This window comes from Brassica rapa, chromosome A05 (assembly GCF_000309985.2).
Source record: "Brassica rapa cultivar Chiifu-401-42 chromosome A05, CAAS_Brap_v3.01, whole genome shotgun sequence".
NCBI classification, from domain to species: domain Eukaryota; kingdom Viridiplantae; phylum Streptophyta; class Magnoliopsida; order Brassicales; family Brassicaceae; genus Brassica; species Brassica rapa.
Window position 1 is genome coordinate 333,780 of NC_024799.2, and position 12,963 is coordinate 346,742.

Consider the following 12,963-nt stretch of genomic DNA (forward strand, 5'->3'; position numbering starts at 1 on the left):
TGGAGACAACAAAAGTTCCAAACCTCTTTGACCTTCATCATATGTTAGTGAATGATGAAATTATGCATTAAAACAATATTTTCATATTTTTGAATTTTTCTCAAAATCTTTGTGTTAACAACCCCTACGGAAATATTGAGTTTTTTAATAAATGTTCTATATACTGAAGCCTACAATCTTTAATGTTGTTTTAAAATTTCTAAACATATTATACATTTGTATTAATATATATTTAACTCTCATTCATGGTATATTGGCATCGATTTAATTTTTTGTCAATTAATTTAAAAAAACTTCATAATACTCCCTAAATTGGTAGACTAATCACTATTAAATAAGGATTCTCTAGAAAAACGGAGACAACAAAAGTTCCAAACCTCTTTTACCTTCATCATATGTTAGTGATGGATGCAACTATGCATTAAAAAAGTATTTTCATATGTTTGAAATTTTCTCAAAATCTATGAGTTAACCCTTATAAAAATATTGAATTTTTCGGTAAACGCCCTATATACTGAAGACTATGATCTTTAGTGTTGTTTTAAAATTTCTAAACACATTCTACATTTGTATTAATCTATATTAAACTCTCTTTAATGGTACATGAGCATCGTTTTAATTTTTTTTTAATTAATTTAGTAAAACTTCATAATACTCCCTAAATTGGTGGACTAACCATTAAAAAATCGCTATTCTCTAGAAAAACGGAGACAACAAAGGTTCCAAACCTCTTTGACCTTCATCATTTGTTAGTCTAGGATGAAAATATGCATTAAAAAATTATTTTCATATTTTTGAATTTTTCTCAAAATCTATGGGTTACCCCTATGAAAATATTGAATTTTTCGGTAAATGCCATATATACTGAAAACTATGATCTTTAGTGTTGTTTTAAAATTTCTAAATACATTCTACATTTGTATTAATCTATATTAAACTCTCTTTCATGAGCATTGTTTTAATTTTTTTTTCAATTAATTTAGTAAAACTTCATAATACTCCCTAAATTGGTGAACTAACCACTAGAAAATTGTTATTCTCTAGAAAAACGGAGACAACAGAGGTTCCAAACCTCTTTGACCTACATCATATGTTAGTGAAGGATGCAACTATATATTAAAACAGTATTTTCATTTTTTTGAATTTTTATCAAAATCTATGGGTTTTTACTGTGGTTTTAAAATTTCTAAACACATTCTACATTTGTATTAATCTATATTAAACTCTCTTTCATGGTACATGAGCATCCTTTTAATTTTTTTTCAATTAATTTAGTAAAACTTCATAATACTCCTTAAATTGGTGGACTAACCAATAGAAAATCGCTATTCTCTAGAAAAACGGAGACAACAAAGGTTTCAAACCTCGTTTACCTTCATCATATGTAAGTGAAGGATGCAACTATGTATTAAAACAGTATTTTCATTTTTTTGAATTTTTCTCAAAATCTATGGGTTAGCAACCCCTACGAAAATATTGACTTTTTCAGTAAATGCCATATATACTGAAGCATATGATCTTTAGTGTTGTTTTAAAATTTCTAAACACATTCTACATTTGTATTAATCTATATTAAACTCTCTTTCATGGTACATGAGCATCCTTTTATTTTTTTTCAATTAATTTAGTAAAACTTCATAATACTCCTTAAATTGGTGGACTAACCAATAGAAAATCGCTATTCTCTAAGAAAACGAAGACAACAAAGGTTTCAAACCTCGTTTACCTTCATCATATGTAAGTGAAGGATGCAACTATGCATTAAAGAAACATTTTCATATTTTTGATTTTTTCTCAAATACTATGTGTTAACTAACCCCTATGAAAATATTGTCTTTTTGGGTAAATGCTCTATAAACTGAAGCCTATGATCTTTAGTGTTGTTTTAAAATTTCTAAACACATTTTACATTTGTATTAATGTATATTAAACTCCTTTTCATAGTACATGAGTATCGTTTTAACTTTTTGTCAGTTAAATTATTAAAACTTCATAATACTCCCTAAATTGGTGGACTAACCACTAGAAAATCGCTATGCTCTAGAAAAACGGAGACAACAAAGGTTCTAAACCTCTTTGAACTTCATCATATGTTAGTGTAGGATGCAAATATGCAGTAAAAATTATTTTCATTTTATTTGAATATTTCTCAAAATCTATGGGTTAACACCCCTACGAAAATATTGAGTTTTTGGGTAAATGCTCTATAACTTGAAGCATATGATCTTTAGTGTTGTCTTAAAATTTCTAAACACATTTTACATTTGTATTAATATTTATTAAACTATCTTTAATGGTACATAAGCATCGTTTTAATTTTTTGTCAATTAATTTAGTAAAACTTCATAATACTCCCTAAATTGGTAGACTAACCACTAGAAAATCGCAATTCTCTAGAAAAACGGAGACAACAAAGGTTCCAAACCTCTTTGACCTTCATCATATGTTAGTGTAGGATGCAACTGTGTATTAAAACAATATTTTCATTTTTTTGAATTTTTCTCAAAATCTATGGGTTAACCCCTACGAAAATATTAATTTTTTTCGGTAAATGCCATATACACTGAAGCCTATGGTCTTTAGTGTTGTTTTAAAATTTCTAAACACATTCTACATTTGTATTAATCTATATTAAACTCTCTTTCATGGTACATGAACATCGTTTTAATTTCTTTTCAATTAATTTAGTAAAACTTCATAATACTCCCTAAATTGGTGAACTAACCACTAGAAAATTGTGTACCCCTACGAAAATATTGATTTTTTTCGGTAAATGCCATATATAGTGAAAACTATGATCTTTAGTGTTGTTTTAAAATTTCTAAACACATTCTACATTTGTATTAATCTTTATTAAACTCTCTTTCATTGTACATGAGCATTGTTTTAATTTTTTTTTCAATGAATTTAGTAAAACTTCATAATATTCCCAAAATTGGTGGACTAACCATTAGAAAATCGCTATTTTCTAGAAAAACGGAGACAACAAAGGTTCCAAACCTTTTTGACCTTCATCATTTGTTAGTGTAGGATGTAAATATGCATTAAAAATTTATTTTCATATTTTTGAATTTTTCTCAAAATCTATGGGTTAACCCCTACGAAAATATTGAATTTTTCGGTAAATGCCATATATACTGAAAACTATGATCCTTAGGGTTGATTTAAAATTTTTAAATACATTTTACATTTGTATTAATCTATATTAAACTCTCTTTCATGGTACATGAGCATTGTTTTAATTTTGTTTTCAATTAGTTTAGTAAAACTTCATAATACTCCCTAAATTGGTGAACTAACCACTAGAAAATTGTTATTCTCTAGAAAAACGGAGACAACAAAAGTTCCAAACCTCTTTGACATTCATCATATGTTAGTGAAGGATGCAGCTATGTATTAAAACAGTATTTTCATTTTTTTGAATTTTTTTCAAAATATATGGGTTAACCCCTACGAAATATTGAATATTTCAGTAAATGTCATATATATTGAAGCCTATGGTCTTTAGTGTTGTTTTAAAATTCTAAACACATTCTACATTTGTATTAATCTATATTAAACTCTTTTTCATGGTACATGAGCATCGTTTTAATTTTTTTTCAATTAATTTAGTAAAAGTTCATACTATTCCATAAATTGGTGGACTAACCAATAGAAAATCGCTATTCTCTAGAAAAACGGAGACAACAAAGGTTTCAAATCTCGTTTACATTCATCATATGTAAGTGAATGATGCAAATATGCATTAAAGAAATATTTTCATTTTTTTGATTTTTTTTCAAAACCTATGAAAATATTGAGTTTTTCAGTAAATGCTCTATATACTGAAGCCTATGATCTTTAGTGCTGTTTTAAAATTTCTAAACACATTCTATATTTGTATTAATGTATATTAAACTCTCTTTCATGGTACATGAGTTTCATTTTAATTTTTTGTCAGTTAGTTTATTAAAACTTCATAATATTCCCTAAATTGGTGGACTAACCACTAGAAAATCGCTATTCTCTAGAAAAACGGAGACAACAAAGTTTCTAAACCTCTTTGAACTTCATCATATGTTAGTGTAGGATGCAAATATGCATTAAAAATTATTATTTTTTTTTAATTTTTCTCAAAATCTATGGGTTAACACCACTACGAAAATATTGAGTTTTTAGGTAAATGCTCTATAAACTGAAGCATATGATCTTTAGTGTTGTTTTATAATTTCTAAACACATTTTACAATTGTATTAATCTATGTTAACTCTCTTTCAAGGTACGTGAGCATCGTTTTAATTTTTTTTCAATTAATTTAGTAAAACTTCATAATACTCCCTAAATTGGTGGACTAACCATTAGAAAATCGCTATTCTCTAGATAACGGAGACAACAAAGGTTCCAAAACTCTTTGACCTTCATCATTTGTTAGTGTAGGATGCAAATATGCATTAAAAAATTATTTTCATATTTTTGAATTTTTCTCAAAATCTATGGGTTAACCCCTACGAAAATATTGAATTTTTCGGTAAATGCAATATATACTGAAAACTATAATATTTAGTGTTGTTTTAAAATTTCTAAATACATTCTACATTTGTATTAATCTATATTAAACTCTCTTTCATGGTACATGAGCATTGTTTTAATTTTTTTTCAATTAATTTAGTAAAACTTCATAATACTCCCTAAATTGGTGAACTAACCACTAGAAAATTGTTATTCTCTAGAAAAACAGAGACAACAAAGGTTCCAAACCTTTTTGACCTTCATCACATGTTAGTGAATGATGCAGCTATGTATTAAAACAGTATTTTCATTTTTTGAATTTTTCTCAAAATCAATGGGTTAACCCCTACAAAAATATTGAATATTTCAGTAAATGCCATATATATTGAAGCCTATGGTCTTTAGTGTTGTTTTAAAATTTCTAAACACATTAAAAATTGTATTAATCTATATTAAACTCTATTTCATGGTACATGAGCATCGTTTTAATTTTTTTTCAATTAATTTAGTAAAACTTCATAATATTTTTTAAATTGGTGGACTAACCAATAGAAAATCGTTATTCTCTAGAAAAACGGAGATAACAAAGGTTTCAAATCTCGTTTACATTCATCATATGTAAGTGAAGGATGCAACTATGCATTAAAGAAATATTTTCAATTTTTTGATTTTTTTTCAAAACCTATGAAAATATTGAGTTTTTCGGTAAATGCTCTATATACTGAAGCCTATGATCTTTAGTGTTGTTTTAAAATTTCTAAACACATTCTACATTTGTATTAATGTATAATAACTCTCTTTCATGGTACATGAGCATCGTTTTAATTTTTTGTCATTTAATTTATTAAAACTTCATAATATTCCCTAAATTGGTGGACTAACCACTAGAAAATCGCTATTCTCTAGAAAAACGAATACAACAAAGGTTCTAAACCTCTTTGAACTTCATCAAATGTTAGTGTAGGATGGAAATATGCATTAAAAATTATTTTTATTTTTTTTTTAATTTTTCTCAAAATCTATGGGTTAACACCACTATGAAAATATTGAGTTTTTGGGTAAATACTCTATAAACTGAAGCATATGATCTTTAGTGTTGTTTTAAAATTTCTAAACACATTTTACATTGGAATTAATCTATGATAAACTCTCTTTCATGGTACATGAGCATCGTTTTAATTTGTTTTCAATTAATTTAGTAAAACTTCATAATACTCCCTAATTTTTTTTTTTTAATACTCCCTAAATTGGTGGACTAACCATTAGAAAATCGCTATTCTCTAGAAAAACGGAGACAACAAAGTTCCAAACCTCTTTGACCTTCATCATTTGTTAGTGTAGGATGCAATATGCATTAAAAAATTATTTTCATATTTTTGAAATTTTCTCAAAATCTATGGGTTAACCCCTACGAAAATATTGAATTTTCGGTAAATGCCATATATACTGAAATTATGATCTTTAGTGTTTTTTTAAAATTTCTAAATACATTTTACATTTGTATTAATTTATATTAAACTCTATTTCATGGTACATGAGCATTGTTTTAATTTTTGTTTTCAATTAATTTAGTAAAACTTCATAATACTCCCTAAATTGGTGAACTAACCACTAGAAAATTGTCATTCTCTAGAAAAACGGAGACAACAAAGGTTCAAACCTTTTGACCTTCATCACATGTTAGTGAATGATGCAGCTATGTATTAAAACAGTATTTTCATTTTTTTAAATTTTTCTCAAAATCTATGGGTTAACCCCCCCTACGAAAATGTTGAATATTTCAGTAAATGCCATATATATTGAAGCCTATGGTCTTTAGTGTTGTTTTAAAATTCTAAACACATTAAAAATTTGTATTAATCTATATTAAACTCTCTTTCATGGTACATGAGCATCGTTTTAATTTTTTTCAATTAATTTAGTAAAACTTCATAATACTCCTTAAATTGGTGGATTAACCAATAGAAAATCGCTATTCTTTACAAAACGGAGACAACAAAGGTTTCAAACCTCGTTTACCTTCATCATATGTAAGTGAAGGATGCAACTATGTATTAAAACAGTATTTTCATTTTTTTGAATTTTTCTCAAAATCTATGGGTAACCCCTACGAAAATATTGAGTTTTTCAGTTAACGCCATATATACTGAAGCCTATGGTGTTTAGTGTTGTTTTAAAATTTCTAAACACATTCTACATTTGTATTAATGTATAATAACTCTCTTTCATGGTACATGAGCATCGTTTTAATTTTTTGTCATTTAATTTATTAAAACTTCATAATATTCCCTAAATTGGTGGACTAACCACTAGAAAATCGCTATTCTCTAGAAAAACGAATACAACAAAGGTTCTAAACCTCTTTGAACTTCATCAAATGTTAGTGTAGGATGGAAATATGCATTAAAAATTATTTTTATTTTTTTTTTAATTTTTCTCAAAATCTATGGGTTAACACCACTATGAAAATATTGAGTTTTTGGGTAAATACTCTATAAACTGAAGCATATGATCTTTAGTGTTGTTTTAAAATTTCTAAACACATTTTACATTGGAATTAATCTATGATAAACTCTCTTTCATGGTACATGAGCATCGTTTTAATTTTGTTTTCAATTAATTTAGTAAAACTTCATAATACTCCCTAATTTTTTTTTTTTTAATACTCCCTAAATTGGTGGACTAACCATTAGAAAATCGCTATTCTCTAGAAAAACGGAGACAACAAAAGTTCCAAACCTCTTTGACCTTCATCATTTGTTAGTGTAGGATGCAAATATGCATTAAAAAATTATTTTCATATTTTTGAAATTTTCTCAAAATCTATGGGTTAACCCCTACGAAAATATTGAATTTTTCGGTAAATGCCATATATACTGAAAATTATGATCTTTAGTGTTGTTTTAAAATTTCTAAATACATTTTACATTTGTATTAATTTATATTAAACTCTATTTCATGGTACATGAGCATTGTTTTAATTTTTGTTTTCAATTAATTTAGTAAAACTTCATAATACTCCCTAAATTGGTGAACTAACCACTAGAAAATTGTCATTCTCTAGAAAAACGGAGACAACAAAGGTTCAAAACCTTTTTGACCTTCATCACATGTTAGTGAATGATGCAGCTATGTATTAAAACAGTATTTTCATTTTTTTAAATTTTTCTCAAAATCTATGGGTTAACCCCCCCTACGAAAATGTTGAATATTTCAGTAAATGCCATATATATTGAAGCCTATGGTCTTTAGTGTTGTTTTAAAATTTCTAAACACATTAAAAATTTGTATTAATCTATATTAAACTCTCTTTCATGGTACATGAGCATCGTTTTAATTTTTTTCAATTAATTTAGTAAAACTTCATAATACTCCTTAAATTGGTGGATTAACCAATAGAAAATCGCTATTCTTTACAAAACGGAGACAACAAAGGTTTCAAACCTCGTTTACCTTCATCATATGTAAGTGAAGGATGCAACTATGTATTAAAACAGTATTTTCATTTTTTTGAATTTTTCTCAAAATCTATGGGTAACCCCTACGAAAATATTGAGTTTTTCAGTTAACGCCATATATACTGAAGCCTATGGTGTTTAGTGTTGTTTTAAAATTCTAAACACATTCTACATTTGTATTAATCTATATTAAACTCTCTTTCATGGTACATGAGCATCGTTTTAATTTTTTTTCATCTAATTTAGTAAAACTTCATAATATTCCTTAAATTGGTGGACTAACCAATAGAAAATCGCTATTCTCTAGAAAAACGAAGACAACAATGGTTTCAAATCTCGTTTACATTCATCATATGTAAGTTAAGGATGCAACTATGCATTAAAGAAATATTTTCATTTTTTTGATTTTTTTTCAAAACCTATGAAAATATTGAGTTTTTCGGTAAATGCTCTATATACTGAAGCCTATGATCTTTAGTGTTGTTTTAAAATTTCTAAACACATTTTACATTTGTATTAATGTATATTAAACTCTCTTTCATGGTACATGAGCATCATTTTAATTTTTTTTCAGTTAATTTATTTAAACTTCATAATATTCCTTAAATTGGTGGACTAACCACTAGAAAATCGTTATTCTCTAGAAAAACGAATACAACAAAGGTTCTAAACCTTTTTGAACTTCATCATATGTTAGTGTAGGATGCAAATATGCATTAAAAATTATTTTTACTTTTTTTTAATTTTTCTCAAAATCTATGGGTTAACACCACTACGAAAATATTGAGTTTTTGGGTAAATACTCTATAAACTGAAGCATATGATCTTTAGTGTTGTTTTAAAATTTCTAAACACACTTTACATTTGAATTAATCTATATTAAACTCTCTTTCATGGTACATGAGCATCGTTTTAATTTTGTTTTCAATTAATTTAGTAAAACTTCATAATACTCCCTAAATTGGTGGACTAACCATTAGAAAATCGCTATTCTCTAGAAAAACGGAGACAACAAAGGTTCCAAACCTCTTTGACCTTCATCATTTGTTAGTATAGGATGCAAATATGCATTAAAAAATTATTTTCATATTTTTGAATTTTTTCTCAAAATCTATGGGTTAACCCCTACGAAAATATTGAATTTTTCGGTAAATGTCATATATACTGAAAACTATGATCTTTAGTGTTGTTTCAAAATTTCTAAATACATTCTACATTTGTATTAATCTATATTAAACTCTATTTCATGGTCTATGAGCATTGTTTTAATTTTTTTTTCAATTAATTTAGTAAAACTTCATAATACTCCCTAAATTGGTGAACTAACCACTAGAAAATTGTCATTCTCTAGAAAAACGGAGAAAACAAAGGTTCTAAACCTTTTTGACCTTCATCACATGTTAGTGAAGGATGCAGCTATGTATTAAAACAGTATTTTCATTTTTTTGAATTTTTCTCAAAATCTATGGGTTAACCCCCTACGAAAATATTGAATATTTCAGTAAATGCCATATATATTGAAGCCTATAGTCTTTAGTGTTGTTTTAAAATTTCTAAACATATTCAAAATTTGTATTAATCTATATTAAACTCTCTTTCATGGTACATGAGCATCGTTTTATTTTTTTTTCAATTAATTTAGTAAAACTTCATAATACTCCTTCAATTGGTGGACTAACCAATAGAAAATCGCTATTCTTTACAAAACGGAGACAACAAAGGTTTCAAACCTCGTTTACCTTCATCATATGTAAGTGAATGATGCAACTATGTATTAAAACAGTATTTTCATTTTTTTGAATTTTCTCAAAATCTATGGGTTAACCCCTACGAAAATATTGAGTTTTTCAGTTAACGCCATATATACTGAAGCCTATGGTCTTTAGTGTTGTTTTAAAATTCTAAACACATTCTACATTTGTATTAATCTATATTAAACTCTCTTTCATGGTACATGAGCATCGTTTTAATTTTTTTCAATTAATTTAGTAAAACTTCATAATATTCCTTAAATTGGTGGACTAACCAATAGAAAATTGCCATTCTCTAAAAAAACGGAGACAACAAAGGTTTCAAATCTCGTTTACATTCATCATATGTAAGTGAAGGATGCAACTATGCATTAAAGAAATATTTTCATTTTTTTGATTTTTTTTCAAAACCTATGAAAATATTGAGTTTTTTCGGTAAATGCTCTATATACTAAAGCTTATGATCTTTACTGTTGTTTTAAAATTTCTAAACACATTCTACATTTTTATTAATGTATATTAAACTCTCTTTCATGGTACATGAGCATATTTTTAATTTTTTGTCAGTTAATTTATTAAAACTTCATAATATTCCCTAAATTGGTGGACTAACCACTAGAAAATCGCTTTTCTCTAGAAAAACGAATACAACAAAGGTTTTAAAACTCTTTGAACTTCATCATATGTTAGTGTAGGATGCAAATATGCATTAAAAATTATTTTCATTTTTTTTTAATTTTTCTCAAAATCTATGGGTTAACACCACTACGAAAATATTGAGTTTTTGGGTAAATACTCTATAAACTGAAGCATATGATCTTTAGTGTTGTTTTAAAATTTCTAAACACATTTTACATTTGAATTAATCTATATTAAACTCTCTTTCATGGTACATGAGCATCGTTTTAATTTTGTTTTCAATTAATTTAGTAAAACTTCATATTTCTCCCTAAATTGGTGGACTAACCATTAGAAAATCGCTATTCTCTAGAAAAACCGAGACAACAAAGGTTCCAAACCTCTTTGACCTTCATCATTTGTTAGTGTAGGATGCAAATATGCATTAAAAATTATTTTCATATTTTTGAATTTTCTCAAAATCTATGGGTTAACCCCTACGAAAATATTGAATTTTTCGGTAAATGCCATATATACTGAAAACTATGATCTTTAGTGTTGTTTTAAAATTTCTAAATACATTCTACATTTGTATTAATCTATATTAAACTCTCTTTCATGGTACATGAGCATTGTTTTAATTTTTTTTTCAATTAATTTAGTAAAACTTCATAATACTCCTTAAATTGGTGGACTAACCACTAGAAAATTGTCATTCTCTAGAAAAACGGAGACAACAAAGGTTCCAAACCTCTTTGACCTTCATCACATGTTAGTGAAGGATGCAGCTACGTATTAAAACAGTATTTTCATTTTTTTGAATTTTTCTCAAAATCTATGGGTTAACCCCTACAAAAATATTGAGTTTTTCAGTTAACGCCATATATACTGAAGCCTATTGTCTTTAGTGTTGTTTTAAAATTCTAAACACATTCTATATTTGTATTAATCTACATTAAACTCTCTTCCATGGTACATGAGCATCGTTTTAATTTTTTTCAATTAATTTAGTAAAACTTCATAATATTCTTTAAATTGGTGGACTAACCAATAGAAAATCGCCATTCTCTAGAAAAACGGAGACAACAAAGGTTTCAAATCTCGTTTACATTCATCATATGTAAGTGAAGGATGCAACTATGCATTAAAGAAATATTTTCATTTTTTTGATTTTTTTTCAAAACCTATGAAAATATTGAGTTTTTCGGTAAATGCTCTATATACTGAAGCCTATGATCTTTAGTGTTGTTTTAAAATTTCTAAACACATTCTACATTTGTCTTAATGTATACTAAACTCTCTTTCATGGTACATGAGCATCGTTTTAATGTTTTGTCAGTTAATTTATTAAAACTTCATAATATTTCCTAAATTGGTGGACTAACCACTAAAAAATCGCTATTCTCTAGAAAAACAAAGACAACAAGGGTTCTTAACCTCTTTGAACTTTATCATATGTTAGTGTAGGATGCAATATGCATTAAAAATTATTTTCATATTTTTTTTAATTTTTCTCAAAATCTATGGGTTAACACCACTACAAAAATATTGAGTTTTTGGGTAAATGCTCTATAAACTGAAGCATATGATCTTTAGTGTTGTTTTAAAATTTCTAAACAAATTTTAAATTTGAATTAATCTATATTAAACTCCCTTTCATGGTACATGAGCATCGTTTTAATTTTGTTTTCAATTAATTTATTAAAACTTCATATTTCTCCCTAAATTGATGGACTAACCATTAGAAAATCGCTATTCTCTAGAAAAACCGAGACAACAAAGGTTTCAAACCTCTTTGACCTTCATCATTTGTTAGTGTAGGATGCAAATATGCATTAAAAAATTATTTTCATATTTTTGAATTTTTCTCAAAATCTATGGGTTAACCCCTACGAAAATATTGAATTTTTCGGTAAATGCCATATATACTGAAAACTATGATCTTTAGTGTTGTTTTAATATTTCTAAATACATTCTACATTTGTATTAATCTATATTAAACTCTCTTTCATGTTACTTGAGCATTGTTATAATTTTTTTTTCAATTAATTTAGTAAAACTTCATAATACTCCTTAAATTGGTGGACTAACCACTAGAAAATTGTCATTCTCTAGAAAAACGGAGACAACAAAGGTTCCAAACCTCTTTGACCTTCATCACATGTTAGTGAAGGATGCAGCTACGTATTAAAACAGTATTTTCATTTTTTTGAATTTTTCTCAAAATCTATGGGTTAACCCCTACAAAAATATTGAGTTTTTCAGTTAACGCCATATATACTAAAGCCTATGGTCTTTAGTGTTGTTTTAAAATTCTAAACACATTCTATATTTGTATTAATCTAATATTAAACTCTCTTCCATGGTACATGAGCATCGTTTTAATTTTTTTCAATTAATTTAGTAAAACTTCATAATATTCTTTAAATTGGTGGACTAACCAATAGAAAATCGCCATTCTCTAGAAAAACGGAGACAACAAAGGTTTCAAATCTCGTTTACATTCATCATATGTAAGTGAAGGATGCAACTACGCATTAAAGAAATATTTTCATTTTTTTGATTTTTTTCAAAACCTATGAAAATATTGAGTTTTTCGGTAAATGCTCTATATACTGAAGCCTATGATCTTTAGTGTTGTTTTAAAA